The sequence below is a fragment of the Melopsittacus undulatus genome, chromosome 6, assembly GCF_012275295.1.
Source record: "Melopsittacus undulatus isolate bMelUnd1 chromosome 6, bMelUnd1.mat.Z, whole genome shotgun sequence".
Lineage (NCBI taxonomy): Eukaryota > Metazoa > Chordata > Aves > Psittaciformes > Psittaculidae > Melopsittacus > Melopsittacus undulatus.
Window position 1 is genome coordinate 43,610,119 of NC_047532.1, and position 19,963 is coordinate 43,630,081.

Below are 19,963 nucleotides of genomic sequence, written 5' to 3' on the forward strand. Positions count from 1 at the left end.
TACAGTCATCATCCTTGATCAGATCTTCCATACCCTGCAATATATGTTTTGTTTTTGTTTTTTTTTTTTACTGAGAACTGTTCCAATATCTAAATCACCAATAGTCTTTTACAGAATGCCCTGAAAATAAAAACATGCTTCTTTGCTTGTTAGTTGAAAATGGAAGATTTTAACTCCATTGAGCTAACTAACTCGAACTAAGTGATTAAGGACAACTCTAAATAAATGTCAAGTTCTGATACTTCATCAAAGTTTAAGTCTATAAGCATATTCATACTACTGAGAAGAAAAAATTCCCAGAGATCCAGTGAACACGCCTGCCATAAGACAGTCTCAGACTGCTCCTGAACACTGTAGTCATCTCTATCTGTAGAAGCAACTACATTGATAATCTTAGAAGAGTGAAGAAGCGTAATGTTCTTATAGTTAATTTAGCCCTGTGCAGACAGTCTAACTAGTAAAAGAAACCTGAACACACCTGTAGAGAGATATACAACGAGACTGAAAAAAAGTATTAAAAGATGGTTTAAAAGAACACGATTCGTTTTTCTGTATAGAATATGGGATAAAGAAAAGCTATACTGAGGCACCCTGTTGTATACAGAGTTTCTGTTTTGGAGGGAAGCATCCTTCGAAGCTGTATGCAAATGCTTGCATGAATGCCTAGACACACGCATAAAATCCTTAAAATTTAAAACTGTTGGCTTTGTACAGCAGAAGCAGAGAGTCTGCTGAAGAAACACTTATCGAATGGGCTGGGAGTCACAAAGGATCCAATTAAGATAAAAAGTTCAAACCCAGGACATTTCCTCTTCTTTCTGGATGCTCAGGACAACATCAGACATCTGCTCTCACTAATTTTTTAATTAATGTCCTTTGAAGCAAACTATTCAAAACCTGAGGATATGTCATCTGCGTAATAGGATAACCCCCTCTCCCCCATTAGAAGGTTCTATTTTGAATTAAACAGTCTTCTCTACTGGTGCAGCTGGAAATATGATCATAGCTTTGTGTAGGGAAAAGTTTTGCTTAGTCAAGTTAAAATATCAGCAGATGGAAATACACCATGTCTTGTAACTGCAGGCTACCATTACACATAGGCAGCTGCACTGAAACAGTCTTCAAACTGTCCCACAAATGACCTTTACTGCATCTTTTGCAGAATTAAGCAAACACAGGAAGTAGTTCTGCTCATTCAGATTAAAACAAATTAGATAGGATGGCTTTTCACAAAAAGAAACATGCCATATGAGATTATCTTTACCTTACTTCAAACACCGGAATAACAGGTTCCACACATGAAAAATTCTTCTAACCCATTTCCAGTAATAGAAGCATTATTTGAAAATAAGCTAGAGAGGAAGAAGTCCATGACTTCTCCACATGACATTATACTTTAATAAGCACTGCACAAATTGCTCACAACATTTTGAAAAATTTTCAGCATTTCTCAGACTCCAAAGAGCTCCCATCATCTTTCTTTTCTTACAATATTTATAAAGCTGTGATGTCTTTTCTTTGCAGAATTGCCGTTTAACATTCTTGAGTAATGGTTCTCAAAACTTCACTATGCCATTTCTCTCATCTAAATCTGAAAGCTTATTTTCTTCCACTCCAAGATTTAGAAACTCTAATGTAAGCCTACATGCATGATTTGTGCATGCTCAAGGTATAATGTACCTACAGAGCAGGAAACCATATAATTCGAATAGTACAGTGCCCAAATGTTTTGGATAGACCAATCTAATACAATGACAGCAGGGAAAATGGCTACAGTGTTTACAGCAATTCACTTGCATCTTCAAATAGCACCTTTTGCTTCCCTAATTTATCAGCCTCCAGAGCCTTCTCAAGCAAGCCCCCCTCCCACCCAAATCTCCAACACAGAAAGACATACTACCAGCTTCTTAGGCTGACTAGAGAATCCCATTAAGAACTTCTTGTGAACCCCAGCTTTTTTTTAGGAAACAGTAAAGAGCTTGTGAAAGTACACATAGATACACATCAACCAAGAAGAATATTTAAACATATTCTAGTCCCATCGACTTCAATTGCTTAAGTGATTTGTTGGAGCAGAGCCAGTACAACAGTTCCCTACAAGGAGAAGGACATAAAGAACAGTCAGCAATATCCTTCTCTACCTTGGGGGGGGGGGGGTCTACTTGCAGTATAAAGTTTGTTAAAATGAATTCTCTCTGTTTTTAAGAACCCTGTATAGACTTAAGATAGTATACTAATAGAGCTTGCAAAAAACTTTAAGGAAATACGATTTTTAAAAAAAAGGAAGAAAAAAGAAAGAAAAGACATCTGCTACACCCACAAGACATTTGTTAAATTACAGTATCTATTAAAGATTCTACAGATACAAATGTGATTATCAGTTATCCACTGCTGAAAGAACAAATACTCAATTGTGCTCTGGCACAGTACTTAAGCATGGCTGTCTATAGACTGGTTCAGAACCAATCTTGCCTTTACTAGAAAAGGTAACTCTGGCCATCTGGGGAAGAGACAAGAAAATGGACTTAAGGCAAGTGTGCAAAATCAGAAGAAATGATAGAGAGACTGCAGATATATACATTTAAAGAAAACAATCACAAAGTTGCACATTAAATTTATGACAAGGAGACTAGTCACAGCTCATGGTCTGGGTATTTGCCCTCTGAACCACATATTCAAATTTTCCTTTAGGAAGCCAAGCCTTTAGTACTTGAAAATAAAAAAGGACTATGATCTAAACACAGTATTTTCCCCCCCACAATTTTTAAAACCTAATACACACTAAGGCAACAGTGACTCCAGCTTCAAGTAGACAATAAGATTTTTACAAGGTGCTTTGTCAAAAGGTCCATTTATTAACATTTCCATGCTGTGAATTGATGTGTTATACCACAACTCTCAACTAAATGAATATGGATTTACATGAGACAGTAACAGCTCCAAAAGGAACTGTTAAAGACCACTGAATAAAAGAATACTTAATGTAAAGATTCAGAGGACTGCAGAAACTGAAACCTAACAAATACTGTAAATGCATGTAATTGCAATTACTAATACTAAATTGTACTGAACTATCAGTCCACTTTTATGACAAATAAACAGATAAATCATTGAGTGTCCTTACCAGAACTACTCTCTGAAACCCCACAAAATTGTGATGTGGCAGCAGTACAGCCCTTGGTATTACACCACCTGTAACACAAACCATATTATGATAGTTTCTATCAATATTTATTTTAAAGGATGAAAAAAGGATAAAAGCTATTTTCTACTACCCTTTTTATTGAAAGCATTAAAACAACATTCAGTTTCCTACTGATTACAATACACACTTAGCTAAGAAAATAATTGAACAAAAATTAAATACTATCTTTTGATTACTTACATTGAATTTATGTAAAAAAAATAGAGGCACAGTTTCAACTCTACCCTTTTCTCATTGTTTTAGTTGAAAACAAAACCCTAGCACAGATTAGAACAGTAGCTTTAAAGGAATTTCTGTTCTTTTTGGCTGCCCATATTGACAAAGGGGAACTTTATGAGAATTCAGACTAAAGTTTAAAAATGGCTAAGGATTGATGCGGTAGCTTATTTTAATGCTAGCTAAAGTATAAAACTAAAATTCAGTAGCCAGATTAAAAAAAAAGAAAAAACAGAAAACACAAGGCCATGATCAAACCACCCAGCGTTTCAAAACTGATCAGTTTGGATCTGAATTTAATAACAAATTACAATGAGCATGTGATATGAAAAAATCCTTGAAATATACTCATGGAGTTTGTTTCCACAAGCAACTTAAAAATTAAACATTCCCTATATGATGAGAACAATTACTGATCCTATATTTGTATAACATAGTGATTATTCTTACCACCAATATTCATTACAGATTAAATCATTAAAGAGCAATTTTATATTAACTAAGGGATTAAGGAGAAGCCTTTGAATGTAGAGGCACAGGAATGCTATCTGGGCACCCCAAGAAAAGAATCCACACATCAAGAGAAAGCATGTCCTGCTTCAACCAACATATTAGTAAAATATATAACCCCGCCCAAAATGAAGAGGATCATGAAAACAGCAAACTATTTCCTGAATACAGAACTCCAGCCACAAAGGTTCACAAAATACACTACAAATAACACTGGAACATCGCAAACACCTCCTTAAAACAAGGACTAAGAGCAAGGAAGGCAACACATGCTTTAAACAGCACACAGCATTTCAGAATTTCCATTACCTTAAAAATAATAATTGACCTCTAAGAAACCTTTCGCTATTTAGTCTGTTACTAAGCTGAATTAGACTTGAAAATATTTCTTCCTTGTTTTGATTGAGGAACTAGAGAGTATTTTGGTCAGCAACCATTTTCCGTGTTTAAATTCCAAAAGGATTCAAATAAACTTCTTCCTCATTCCTGCAGAGCCCCTGACAGCTGAGTGGACATTAGCCTCCAAAACTACAGGAAGCGCCCTGGGCAAGAAAAGGGAGAATGCCATGAAAACTGGTGGCAATAACCTCCACAACATATAAGGAAACTGCAACATTTGTTTAATTAATATTTACATATTAATTGCTCTCTTTTTCAGAATGAGAGCTATAAATACCACAACCTAGAGGTGTAAGAAGTAAATGCTACATAGCATCACGTGGAGATCAGTTTTCTCATAATAAAAGTCAGTTTATTCATTACTGCATGCCTGAGAAAAACACTCCAGCAGTTCCACCACCCTAGCTTTAAAGTGTTCTGGTCCCCCACTGTAACACCACTTCCTCAGAGTAGCTCACAAGATAAGTGAAAAAGGCCTGACCCTGTATGAATGTAATTTTAGTTCTCTACTAGGCTATTACGTACTGTATTACTATGAACCTAACTCTGTATATCAACTGTTTTAATTTAATTAAAAAATATCAGAAGCAAAATGTAACACACTTATACAATTTTAACACTAAATGAATGATAGTGCAAAAGGCCATTGAAAGGCTATGCGGGTCGTGCTGGCTGAACAAACAAGAGGGAGCAATTTCAACACTTAAAACATAAAAACTTCAAAGAATGTAAGTTTACACGAAATATTTTTCATTCATTTAAACTCTGTTTCAAGTAAATAATTAATATTGCCCAAAAAATGATGCCTAATGGGAGAAAGAACCAGAAGAGTGGTGTGGCACACCCTCCTCCTCCCCCCCCCCCCCAAGAGAAGCTGCTGTAAGAGGAATTTCTTTCCTCTCCACTAAGCATACACAAACACACAACACACCCAAAACACCCGAAATTCATCACTAGCCTCCCTATAACAGCAACAGGAAACCTGTTCACAGTTAACTAACTTGCCATGGGATGGAGAGAGCGGAGAGCTAAGCAAGAATTCAATGCACAGCCAAATTTAACAGGTCTTTAAAGAATGACTAAGTGCCAAAAGTAATTTTTCACATGGATCCAGCTGCCATCTACTTCTGAAGACACTTACACTACATAATGTGACCATCAAAGAATCCACTAACTTATGTTTATCCTGGAAATTCTTTTATCCTGCTTCAAATTAACAAATAACATTTACTGCATGTGCCGCAGAGAGTTACAGATTACATGTAGGGAATATGTTCACTTTTTTTTTGTTTTAGTGACGTTAACAAAATTCACAGCATGTAGGATAAAAATCTCACATTTAATTATACTTCTATCAGGCAATGTGATGAAATGAACAACATCACAGAATGCCTACCTATAATCATAGGGTAGAATTTCCCTTACTACATCCAAACTTGAAACTTTCATTCTGTGGTAATGCTGTGGGTTGCTTCATAGTTACACGCTTAGTCTTTTATTTCTCTTTCTTACAAGATGCATGCCTATCTACATGTATTTCAGAGAATCTGAAAAGAATCAAACTGCAAACCTGCAGTCTCATTAAAGGAAAACAAACACAAAACCAGAAAAGTTAAGCAGGAGGGGAAGAGCTGAAAAGATTTACAAGCCTCAGGGAGAGGACAAAACCAGATAACACTGCAAAGATGGGTTCTCAAAATCATCCACATTTTACATGATGCTAACTGGCAAGCTTAGCAATTGTATCTGTTACTAACATGCTCACACTCTGTATTAATCTGTGCATTGTGAACATGATTTTTTTCCCTCTGCAACTTAAAATATCTGTGTGTATGAAAATACACACATCACTTTCCCATTTCAAAACTAATTATGGAGCAGGAACTTTATCACACTACCGCCAATACCTGTGATGATGCCACATTTACACATATCACACTTGTTTTGGCACACGACAGAAATATTGATGGCAAAACTAAAAAGATTCTGTGAAAATGTCATTCTCCTCCTTGTAGTAGTTGATATCGGTGGAGGGCTGGGTACCCAAGAAGGCCACACTGGATTCACCTGCCACTAGGGTGTGCTCCTTGATCAGCACGCAGTCCTACTTACCCATTTTGTGGGTGCGGTTTTTTCCACAACCTTTTTCATTTTGCTAACCGAGAGAAACATAGGGAAGAGTGTGTCTTGTACTTCTCTAAATTAAAGGAATATAACGATTCAAAAGAGACTGACTTAATCTCTTAAAACCTTCCCATGCTTTTGGGCAGTGGTTTTTATTACAGATTCTTCTCTTCCATGACTTGTAACTGAAATCTTTACTATTAGACTGGGACTTCTGAAGTCAATACAGGTTTCTTAAAATAATCTATTTCCAACAAACAAGTAACATTTCTTTCTTGAGTGACTGTCTAGGGTTTTTGTTTGTTTTGATATTAAATCACATATAGTTTGGGAAAAAAAGACAAAAAAGTCAATTATATGTTCATAAAAAAGTACCAATGTGCATTTTATAAATTGAAGGTAGCCCATTAGGGAGACAGAAATTATCTACTTTTAGGAACTGTTGTTTACTGCTGCCTTCCCCACCAGAACATCTATTAATGGTATTTGATGTTGTTTTCTTTTCATATTACTATAACAAAGACTGCTACTAAGGTGATGAAATGTGCACATAGAGAAAAAGATTTCAGTATAAACTGACATTATATAAAAATGTAAGTCTTTCGCTTGAACTTAAAGAAATGCATACATTTGGATCTTCAGAGAGCTCAATGCATGAATAAGGCCTTATTTTCAGTCTGTCCTATGAGTGCAGCATAATTTCTGGTCTGCTTCTCATTCTTCATTTGCATAAACCCAAATGTTACCAGCGAGATATTTGATCTGCTTGCTACAACTTGTTCCCTCTAATCCCTCTGTTTCAAAGACCATTCAACCAACAAATGTCACCAGCAAAGAAACTGAAATCCAAGTAATGCGTTAACAAAATAAGGGATGGTTAATATACAAAAACATTTGCTTTTCCATTTTGACTCTGCAAACAGCACCACAGATGCCTTTTTTGCCACACCTGAGAAAAACACACAACTAATAGGAGCAGCAGCTTAGAGAAAACCAAAGTCTTGGGTTGAAAAATTCATGTCAGCCTCTTAGAGCTGCTTTATGAAATGTAAGCAAATCTATTTAATTTTCAAGTAGGACTGCATTGATTGCTAAGTATTTTGTTATAATTTGAAGCTTACACACAGCACAACCAAACACAGCATCAGAAGTGACAATAAAGCATTTATCGCATGCAAAGTTTAAGATCGCAATTCACTGAATAATATTTACGATCACAAAGTAAACATGATAAAAGTGGTATTTCCTGGATAATAGCAGACACAGTAATTTCAGAACACATCACAGAGGCAGACTCCAAACCGCTAACAGCCCTAATCCCAATAAAAGAGACTCACCCATCAGAGAATCTGCTCAGATCCTGAAAAACATATTCATGGATTAAAATGCTACAGACAAGCAAAGCTTCAGCATTATTGCATCTTCAAGTGTAACTGTACTATTAAAACATTACTTGTTAGCAAAACAGTTATTTCAGGCTCTGAAAATTAAACTATGAAGTTTAAGATCTTTATCTGTAAAGCATTACTGCTCTACCTTGACTACCTAAAGGCAATATCAATTCCCCCAAGTGAATGTACATTTTCTCTTCCTTATCCACTGTCATTTCCATAATCCATCTTTTAACAATTTAAGAAGTGCATAGGGTATTTTCAGAGGACATTGATGGTGCTCAGAAAGTCTTATATTTTACTAGCTGCTGAGGGGCACACCAAGGAAGCACTACTGTGTACATCTAGATGAGCTCTGATGGTACACTGAGCAGACAGATTTTTGAGCTTTATAGTGTTGTGCGTTTGTGAACAGAAAGGTTTGCCCATACCACAAACAGAACAAGCAGCCTTCATCTTTCCATTTACTCCCACTGAGTCAGTGCCACCATGTTCTCCCAGGAGAAAAGTGTGAGAGATGAAACACTGCAAGCAACTACAGCTAAGGACATTCAGAGGTAAGGTCTGTCCTTGCTGCTTTTGGACTGTGACAGGGGAAGAGATGATCTGCCAGGCAATGACCATGTCTTGTAGAAGCCTCAGTTCCTTTTCAATAAATATCAAGCGGCACTTCTGCAACGGAGCACACACTTCAAACTGGACTTTGCTTGTCTATGCATGTTACAAATAGTGGGACTTGGTCCTAAACTGGACCAAAGCAGGTTATATCATAATTATGTCATACCTAATTAAAGTACGTAGCACTAAAATAGAGACTTGCCCATGTACACACAAACATTTGACGGCCACAATACTTCTCAAGCCTGTAGCCAGAACATAGCTCAGGACCTCAAACCGTAAGAAAGCTACAGAGTGAGTAGCCTGATTTCCAGACTTTAGGTAGATTTTGCTTTCACTTGTAGCACTGTAGTAAAACTTACCAGAGGGAAAGACAGGTTCTTCTATTTCAAAGCTGCAATACAATAGGTATATGGAGTTACAACACATACCTCTCTTGTACTCTCTCAGGAGACTCAAGTTAAATTATTGGCTCAAGTTTGTAGTGAAAAATAAACAGCATTAATCTAGTCACGATTTTTTCATAAATTACACTGAAAAAAAAAAACCAAACCCAAAAGACTGTAAATGCATCCATCAGACTAGCAGCAAAAAAAAAAAAAAAAAAAAAAAAAAGTGCCTGACAAGGTCTTTTAAGTAGCTCTTGTAATCTATCATCTTTTTACTGAGACAAAAATCATCTTGGGACAGACAGTGTCACAAAGTCAACCAACAACTCAAACCAGGCTTACCAGTGCCTGCTCTATGGAAGACTTTGACAAGGAAACAGAAGTCTGGTTTTCTCTAATTCTGGAAGCACTGCAGTATTGCTCAATAATTTAGTTTATTAAAGGCAACAACTGTCAAAATCTATACAAACTAATTTGTTGTGCAGCAATTTTACATTATTGGAACCTTGTTATAATCTGACTAATGCATTCTATCGCTTTCTAACCATGCCTATAATTGGTTTCTTGGCTGTATAGGCCTAAAGACAGTAATTCTAAACACTTTCCAATTACACTAAAAATATGCATCTTTGCAGAAAGTTACATTACTCAATTTTCAGACTCGAGGGCTTTTAATAATATGAGATTAAAAACAAATGTGTGCAAAAGGACACCAATTTTTGGTGCTTTTCTGAAATTTATGTTTGTGCACAAAAATACTATCTTAAGACCTGTAAACGCTAAAGCAGCATATACTGAGGTACTTGTGCAACCCTAAAGAAACGTGAGGAAAAAAGGTCAAAAATCGATTCAGATGGAAGAATAGATTCCAAGTCAATACATTCAAACCAAACAAGAAATCCAGCCACTGAAAGTCCCAGACCTCAAAACTTAGGTAGGTGTGACTGTTACCCATGAACTTGTTTACTTCCAACAAATGGGATTGTCTATTGCCATTCCCTGCAATTCTTCACAGGGCATTGGAAGTTCCTTGAATGTGCTGGTAGATCAGCAAAAGTTCAAACCATGAGCACTTTGCACAGGAGTAGTATTTCTAGTGCACAGTGTTTGACAGCCATTTTCACTGCAGTACCAGGGTTGGCATACAGGTTTTTAAGACATTTTAAATGGTGTGGCTTGATATATTAATACTTCGCAAAAAACAGTTTAAATATTGCAAGGATAAGCGGGATTGCCCAGATGCAGGTATGATTCTTAGCAGAGGAGAAAACCTTGAAAATGCCACCTGAAATGAAAGAGAATGTTTGTAAAATAATCTTTTTTAAACTATTACAGAATCTTCAAAATTGTCTATAAATCTTGGCAGATTAAGTGTGCACCTTATGATGGATTCTCATGATTACAGTGAAATCAACAGAGCTACATTACATACAGGACAACATGCAATAAGCACATGCATAGATACTATATTCCCAGAGTCTGGAACTAAAAATAAAATCACGTACAGCCATGCAAGAAGAGTGAGAAAAATACACAAGGAAGGGTCAAAAGCTGCAAAACAATCCCATGACAGTCACTCCCAACATGCCTCAAGCTGATTGTGAAATGAGAGAAATCACGCTTCAAGTCCCCTGCAGAGTTTAAACATGGGCATCATTATCTGCCTTCATAGACAATGCTCATCATCAGAGTAGGTGTGTGCTTTCGTGGTGTCAGTTCTTCCTTGGACCACTGTGAATTGGACAAACACTACCAGCTGAATTTTATCAATGGAGAATAACTGAACCTTAAGCAGTTGAAATGGCCTGGATCCCACGTAATGCTTCAAACACCAATCTCTCCAGCTAAGCTCTGTATCAGTAACACAACAAATTGTTTTGGGTTGGTTCACTGCCCAGGGCTGTACTGTGCACAGTGAAGTACGTAACAGCCAGAAAAAAAATCCAAAAAACCTTAAAATAGAAATCTTTGGATATCTGCAATAAAATGGAAGGAAGGAGCTTGCTGCACAGAGTCTGTATATCCTTAGTTGTTTCTTTCATGACAATGACAATACAAACTACACTTAAACATAGGCAGAGACACAGCTTTGGGCAGATAGGCAAGAGAAATAAAATACAAAGAGCTTATCAGTTTTGGAAGGACACTGGCAATTGCCAGGAGAACTCTGAAAGCTCAAAGCCCCGTGCTATGCTTCCTCTACCACTGATAACCATGCCCTCCAACAAGCAAAGAGCTGTAGCATGCTGCCTTCCAAAGTACACCTGTGCGTTTTTAGATCTTTGGAACTAATATGGGCTTTTTCTCACGCTTACAACAGATGCAGAAGATGCAGTGTGTGGTTGAAGCTACTGCTGATGCTTCCTTCTACTGACAGGCGAGTTTCACAGATAACAGCCTGCAGGGTTTTAATCCAGCAAGCACCCAGTACACAGCTTAAACCTCCTAAGCAGCTAGCTAAATGAATAACAAACTCTACAGATAGTGGGGAAACAATTTTTGTTTCCCTTGGGTTGAGGGCTCATAGCAAAGTTACTTGCACAAGAGGGAAAAGATGCAAAGACAACACACAAATTCGGCAGTCAGTAGTCACAGCCTGGGGTACCACAGCACTCCTCTATCAAGTTCAGTGGAATGCATCGTGTTTGGGTATGACAAAACAAAGATTTAAAAATATCAAGCACATACAAAGTATAATGCATCTCTCACATAATCCTCCTGCCTTATTATAAATTCATTTAAGAATTCATAAAAAGGACAAGTATCGCACATGCTTATTAAGTTACAGACAAGTGTAACTGCAAGAAAGATGTCAGGAGGCAAGGTGAATAGGTAGGCGAGATACGAACCTACATGGAAGTTTGTCCCATCAGAGTAAACCAGAAAATAACGCCTCTTTGGTATAGTAACATGTGCTATGAGAAGTGATGTGCACTTGAATGCACATTTTACTCTAATACCAAAGGATCAAGCTTCCTTGACATGCTCCTTCCTATTTTATTCCTCTTCAGTTTGCCTATGAGCTACCCACTTCCACTGGATGCATAAAAATTGCCCTATGTCTTAATTTACACACAGGAAAACACACAGTATTAAGGCTGCTTTGACTCTCAAATTAAGATGAGATATAGACAATGCACTATTGGCTTTCCTTTCAGGTCTTACTTCAGAAGCAAGGCTTTTCTTAAAACAGTTTAAGTGCCATCACTTTGAAATCATCATACTCAAAGTGGTTTTGAGAAATATAAGCAAATTGCTTTTAAGCTTTTGATTGCAAAGGCACATAAGCATGAATGTTACTAAAGCAAAAATTTCAGAATTAAACATGTATGCAAAGAAGGCTACACAGTATAGATGAATGATATATGCCTATAAATAAGCAGAAAAATAGACTTAAAATATCCACATAGCTATTAAGTTATTAATATTAGATCTCTGGTCTAGTTCCCTTCAAATTAGCCACCCACTAGCAAAATGTCAATTGCAAAACAAGAGCTATATTTATAGTACAACCTACTTGGGAGGTTTGAAAGACATGTCAGCCACTGCTAAATTACAATATCCCTATTGTGCACCTTCCCAAATTAACACATAACTTTCATTATAGGCAACTATATGTACAGAAGTCGCATTAGTTTTTCATGGACTTTATTGCACCACATAAGTTGGTGCAAACGTTTTTCCATATAGATGTCTACATAGAGAGAAAGAAAAAGTAGTATTAAGTAATTCATTGGTATGAAGCTGGGTCAGACACTGGCACAGCCATATCTTAAAAGGTCCTGTGCAGTAGTGATGCTGGGAGGATTGAGTATCAAGGAGATCATAATAAATAATTCTTGGATCTGATTTTATTATTTCCCATCCTGAGACTTTGACAGTAGTACAAGTGATGCATCATGAAATGCAATACAACATACTACTCCATCTCTAAACTGTATTTATATGGAAGAGTCAGCAGCAAAGGGGAAACAACTTCTAACAACATATCAATCAGTGGGGGAAGCTGTACGTACCTGCTTAAGATACCCTGCACAAAACCACACTGGGTAGAGACCAAATACGCCTGGTGACTGCCAGCTCAGCGAGATGGAAAACACACGATATACATGGCTACCTACTGAAATGCAGAGGTCCCTCTATGGCCTCTCCAGCTTCTCTTCTGTCATGGAGAAACCAAGTAGAGTACAATCAGCATGGGGCGCCTCTTCTCTGCACCTTTTGCAAATGATGTAATTCATAGATTCCTCTGGCAAAACTAGACCATGTTGGGGATTTCAAAGGAGGTTAAAAGTCACTGCAGAGAGATACATTTTTAAAGAATATGACCTAATCCACTGAGTTAGCTTTTGTTTTGTGTTTTGTGATTTACCTCTAAACCAGTTCTCCTTCCCTTTTCTCTCCAGATGCCTGACACAATCTGCTAAAAGCAGAAAAGAGTATCCTGCAGAGGTTTGCTGAAGATGAAGAGCTGGCAGGAGAAACCCTGGCAATACACACTAAACTGCCTCAAGCCTTCTGCTGAGAGAGAAGTGCAACTTGTTGTTTCAGGTATGTCTGCCACAGAGAGGAAGCAGAAACAAGAGAACTACATAGAAATCGATCTCTAAATAAACACTTAAGACTAAGAAACACCATCCCCTCAACAAGAGGTGACCTGTGCTCATATTTTAGTGGATAATAGTTTATTTTATAGTTTTATGGCAGATTAATTTGGAATATTCAGAAAAGCCTGAAAGATAGACGTGCAAAGAAACACAGTAACCACTGCTGCTCATCTTTACTCTTCGTATAAAATCACCTCACTTTCCATCAGCTTGCAGAAGCACACTCCTCCTAATAGCACATTTTACAGAACTTCCTTCTAGAGCTAGTTCTTATTTTTGTAAATAAATAGATAAAATCATACTTCTAGCCTTAAGACTCTGGACAAAAACAGAGACCCTGTGCCAGCTGCTTAATTTCTTACATATTTATGCATACCAAAGTATTTGTACAGAGAAATCAACTGTAGCTGCAACTAATTTTGCATGTTGTCTATTTACCTTTAAACCCATCAGGACTGAAGAGAATACTGAATTATTAAAAATACCATTTGCTATCTGGTAACAGCATTGTCTATGTTTTTCTATTCCCTAAATTTTGCTTTTATCTTAAAACTCACTTTAATACTGTAACTATTAAAAACTAGAGGATTCAAAACTGAGAAAAAGAAACAAGAGCTGGAAGAAGAAACAAAATACAAACCCAGCTGGGATCCAAAGCCACTTTCATCACATGGGATATTTTTATGTCCATTGTACAATTTATTTTTTCTAATAACTGTCACACATTCAGCAGGAAAGCTAAAAGGTACTTGAAAAGGAGGTAAAAAAGAAAAGATGAACACAGCCCTATCCATCCCTTGCTCTGCTTTTGCTTTATACGTGCTGAAAACGTTTAAACATTAAGATTATCTAAAAGTTGTCAGGATTAGGGTGGGCTTGACCACCTAAGTGAAAGTCTCCATTATCAGTAATTTTCACTCAAGCAATGACTGCACAGATCCACATGTCTTATACCTATGAATAATAACAGGAGCCCAGCTATCAATAAGCAAATTCACCTCTGTAGCTAGAACACTGCAATCAATCTCACACTGCCTGCTTTATATCAAACCGGAATCAAGTCAAGACCTAGTTCCTACCTTTGATTTTTCTCCTACTCCAATAAGTTTAATGCAACAGCTTGTCTTTAAACATGCAAACAGTATCAGCAGAAGGAAAAGACTATTTCATTTTATAATTATGTTTTAGTTACACTTACCCTAGGCAAAGCTGGCATTACAGAGGGAAGGACATTTGATATAATTTTTAAGGTTTAATTAGTCTTCATAGAAACAGGGATAGAATTTTAGGTTTCGGTATGTTATGGAGATGAAGGTGAATGGTTTTCTGGGAAGTCCTGGCTCAGACAGATCACTCAAAAATCCACAACAAAAACTTATTCAGACCACAGAACAAGCCAATAACAGACACTTAACCCCTCCTGCTAACAGATTAACACCCATTTCTACATGCTCTTTCTTCAGATGACTACTGCATATCCCACAGGTTCCCTGCTACTGATGAGGGCTGCCTTCCACCAGACAAACCACAGACTTCATGGTCAATCTGGTCCATCTCCTGGTAAGAGTATTCCCCCTCAGAGAAACCAGGGAAGCTGCCTTTCCACTGACTTTTAACAACATTAATCAGTTAATATATTACCAGAATTGAAATTATTATAACTGAATATACCATTATATAACCACAGAAACAGTAAGTACTTTTACAACATATCCTTCACCTGAACTGCAGTTAAGAGAGCCAAATCCGATGACACTGCACAGCTAAGCAGGAAAAGCAGACACTGTTACCCACTTACGCAACCTCTGTGGATAAAGATCAGGGCAAAAGCCTGATTCAGGCTATGTAACGCAGCCTGAGGTGGAAGAACGAGGCAGCATTGTCAAGTGATCATTGACTTGAACTTCGGCTCCTAAAGCTGATAGACTCTTAAAATATAATTCTAAATATATAAAAGTATTATTTTCTGCCTCAGGTGAAGCAAACTCATCTGTCTACTGAGAACAGCAACAACCAGATGAGAAAGAGGTTCAGTGTAGATATGCCATAACATATATTACTGAAAGGAAAAAAGCTCATTTTGTCAAAAGAAAACTGAGAGCACTTGCAAGTAGTTAAAGATTTGTAGGACTTCCTAGACCTATTATACTTTACATATATACATACAGAACATATTTTTGTTAGTGCCAGAAGAAAATAGCAGATCATTTTTTTGTCCGCTTTTATACTGAGAGAAAAGCTATTTAAGCACTAGCTACCATGACACCACAATTAAAACCTGACCCAATTTCTAGACATAAACAAGCTGCATTTTTCACAGAGTAGCCATATGTAACCAAGTTCATCTCTATTTACCATGCCCCTCAATTCCACTTGTAACATTGAAGCCTCAGGAAAAAACCCAAGGCTACTGAAAATCAGCCCCTCAGAGGAAAATGAGCAGGTATACATGCAGAGGAGTGGGTGGTAGCCCATGCAGCTGTGCTTTGATGACCTGTAGAGAAGCCAGACAAGTCTATGTGCAGAGTTTTTATCACTTCTCAGCACTGCAAAACAGACAGCAAATGAATTACAATGCTGCAAAGCCAGGATTATATAAAACCAAAAGAACTCTGGTAGTCACCATTGCTACTATCAGAGCACAAATCACAATATGCACTGATACAAACTCTTGTAAAAACTCTGGTTATATACACTTTGATAAAATGGCACTGTACAAGAAGAACTGCAAAATACACACACAGTTAAGAAGCAACCCATGCAACAGATCATAGGGATTTTTTGCATTTTACTTAATTTTTCTATTCTGATACTTCAGATACTTCTCTTTTTGCTGAAGGAACCTTCTCTACAATTAAAACTAGTTATTATGAACATTATCACTACTTATTTGTGGTAATAGCACCATCCCAAGACCCTTTTTCCAAGATGGGGACCCCATTGTGCTAATGTTGCACAAACATGTGAGACTTTCTTCCTGTACTTGAAGAGATTGTAATATAACCAGCCAAGGTCAACAAAAAAAACATAAAACGTCAACAACAAAATCTCCTATACTGGACTTTGTTGTTTTGTCTTAATACATATTCTTCAGACCACTTGCTACTCCTCTTACCAATCAAGGTGCTCCACATAGTCTGCATCACTGCTGCTGCTGATTCTGTCTTCCTAGCATATTCCATAAAAACACACCTGCCTCTTCTGTGGGAGATAAAAACACCGAACTGTATTTAACAATAATGAAAGTGCCAAGATGCAACATAGCTTTTCCAGTCATCCCTGAAAGTGCTAGTTGTTTCTGAGTTAGGATAAATACAATGTTTAATATTGCCACCTTCATCTATATTCAGTAACTCCTCTGGACAGTGAAATTAAGTATTTATAGCATTAAACAAGGATTAAGTGCTGGCCCTTGATTTATAAAAAAAAAAAAAAAAACCCAAACCAATAAAGAGCTATATAAGAAGTCTACTGAACATTTGGAAAAAAACAATCTATATACAGCCTGTAGTGTGAGAATGCCATTTCTCTTACTTTTTAACTATAAAGCAAGCAGCCTCCTACAGACAGGTCCTTGCTGAGCCCCAGTGAACGCAGAAGAAATACGAGCGCTGACCTAGCTTAGAGCCTAGCGAGCAAGGAAGCATTCTGAGGGAACAGGCTGAGACAGGAAAGGAAGAAGTCTCATGGGAACAGGCACTTTTCTGTTCTTGGCTCTGGCTATTGGGCTGAGTTAGGGAATGTCTTATTAAACAACTGAAGCTCAAGAAATTTGCAGCCATTATCCCACTGTGAAGCAAAATGTTACACATACACTTCTGTCTAGGATTCTTTCTTCATTCAGCAAATATTTAGTAGATTTAAGATTCCGAAAACAAATTATTTTCTAGGTGTTACTAAAAAAAAAAAAAAAAAACAACCTACCAAAAACCATACAGCTCACATAGATTTGGCTGCAAGTGATAGAGATGTACTTCCTACACTTAAGTCCACGCTTCGCAGATCCTACAGTTGCTTCTCCCATTGCAACTTTGCATAGGAGAAAGGAAGCAAAACCCTTTCTTCAAAATGCTTAATTTGCAAGCATTTTTTCACCTATTTTTACAGGAAAAAATTGTCCTCCTCCCCCTTCCAATATATTCCTGCTTTTTGACAGCATCACTCTTTCCATTTAACCCAAGATGTCTATTAGGAAATTCTTCTAAGAATATATAGCAAGTAAAGGAACACTTTATCTTTTGACAAATCAACCTTAATTGAAGAATGTGTGTTTTACAACTGTCTCCCCACTCAATCTTCAACTCAGCTTCCCAAATACACACTCTTATTGCAGGATTTTAACATACAACCACAGAAGCACAGTATAACACACTGAATTTAAAAATCAAGATACCCACAAAATTGCTCTTCAAACACCCTAAAACCATGTACATGGTAACAGCATACTATAGTTTCTCAATTCTTACACAGTGTGCAGCAAGTTGCTTGTGTAAACAAGCCACAGTGTTACCTTCCGAATCTTCCTAAGTGACACTCAGGTCCCATAAACCATGCAAGGAAGAGCTACAAACACCTCTCACTGGGCAGCCATGTTTCACCCACTTCCGTTCCAAACTGGCCCTTTTAGCTCAACTCTAGTCACTTTTCATGGGTGTACCCAGCAGAGATAAGAGAAGCAAGTCTAGATTTACTGGATTTTTTTTTAACATGTAACTACTCCAACATGCATTAATTTTCCAATGAAAGATTCCCAGGGAGGTAGCACTGTTCAAAACACAAACGACATGCTACCAGGCTAAGAGAATAAGGAAATAAGTGTGTTATTCTGCAACCTAGATCTCCAAGCTCCTTCCCTACCCAGAGCACTGTGCCTACAAACCATTGTGGATTTTTCCAGACTGTGGGTTTCCAGGTGATTTGTAAGTCACAAAAAAATACATGAAACAATTAACTTTGCTAAAGCTGCAACGCTTTTTCTTCAAATGCAAGCACTGGGGTTCCTAACTTAGAGTCCTGCATAGTTGAAATCTTCTTTAAGCAGATGTCAGCCGCTGCAGCTGTAACCTGGCACTTCTAGTAACACTGATCAAACTCTGCCTTTGCTGCTGTTTCTCCACTCATGTATTGTGAAGAGTCCCAGATCAATCTTGGTGTAATAACAACATAAGGAATACCCAAAATTAGTATTTTTCCATAGGTTTGCTACATACAGATGTCACAAGTCCTCTTTGGAAGGCTTTAGAATTCACATAGGTAACACCCCTTTTCAAAGCATAAATCTGAAGACATCTACATAGCAGACTGTTTTCCAAATCAGACAAAAACTAGTCTAAGATCTGTTAACATGCTACTGAATTTGCTGAATTGTAATGCTCATATTCATTATATTATTTTCTCCCAGGCAACATTTTTTTCCCATGTTCCTAAAAGGATTGTGGTTTACTTCTATACACATCAAACTTGCTAATCTGTCAAAGAACATAGCTGAGAGATGGCTGACGTTCTCTCCAGGTTACACAAAATTGAGCTTTCTTATATTTCAAAACCAAGAATCTGCTATTCCACAAATAAATTGTGCTTGCCAGAAAGACCATGGGACTCCCTTTTTCAGCACAGTTTGTGTAAGACGAGTACATCCTAAAACTAGCAAGGATTTCTTGCCTCCCATTATATTTTGGGAAGCTTATCCAAAAATCTTACTCCCCTGGTGGATGAGAACTGATTTCTAATTTCCAGCATGAATGTACTCCTTGCCAAGATGCACACATTTCTTTTTCCAGTGCTGTCTTGAATCTAACTTAGAAAACAGTTACACTCACTCATCTTTATCAACCCCTCATGTATTTGGAGAAAGCAATTATATCCCCTCTCAGACTTCACTTTTACTCAGATAAATCAACCAATCTCACAATGTTCTCCTGTGAGACAGACTCAGCTCTGCCTTTGCCCTTTCCACAGTCCTCTTCTGCACCTGCTCCAGTTTATACTCATCTTTCTTGAACATGATTTACCAGAATAGCTTGGTTTTATATACTGGGATTTAGTGGTACTACCTTGCACATGAGCAGCATTAACACTTTCCCATTCTTACTAAAAGTACCTCCACCTCAAATATTTTATGACTACATTTTTCAGAGCTGCAGGGTACTAGAGGAAAGATACACTTTGGTTTTACTGGCTAATACACTGAGGTCTTCCTGTTCCTCCTCCATTTTCAAGAGATAAGCACCCAAGGTTAGGGTTAAATTACTATCTGTCCAGAGGTACACAACCATGCATCCTATACTGTGAAATTTCAGTTCACTTTTGCTACTGAAGTCCTGCAGGCCATCCGGCTGTTCCTGTAAAATATTCATCTATACTGACAGCATCTCCCAACTGTACACCACTGGCAAATTTTATTGCACACTCCTACTTTTGGTGCCGAATTCATTAGTGAATGCATTAATATCAGCCCAAGACCAGTTCTTAAGACAGCTAACATCCTTTAGCCCCAGACATCCC

At 37.4% G+C, this 19,963-nt stretch overlaps 1 protein-coding gene across 2 annotated transcripts in view; it reads right to left on the reverse strand.

The window, feature by feature from the left end:
- TBL1XR1 (TBL1X/Y related 1) overlaps positions 1-19,963 on the reverse strand; it is a 114,186-nt gene that overhangs the window by 36,844 nt on the left and 57,379 nt on the right. Inside the window, exon 3 of one of the 2 annotated variants that reach the window (XM_034063714.1) lies at positions 3,125-3,192. The exons of the other annotated variant lie outside the window; for it this stretch is intronic. The gene's annotated coding sequence lies outside the window, so the exon portion shown is untranslated. The remainder of the gene's footprint in view (positions 1-3,124; positions 3,193-19,963) is intronic. 2 annotated transcript variants of the gene reach the window in all.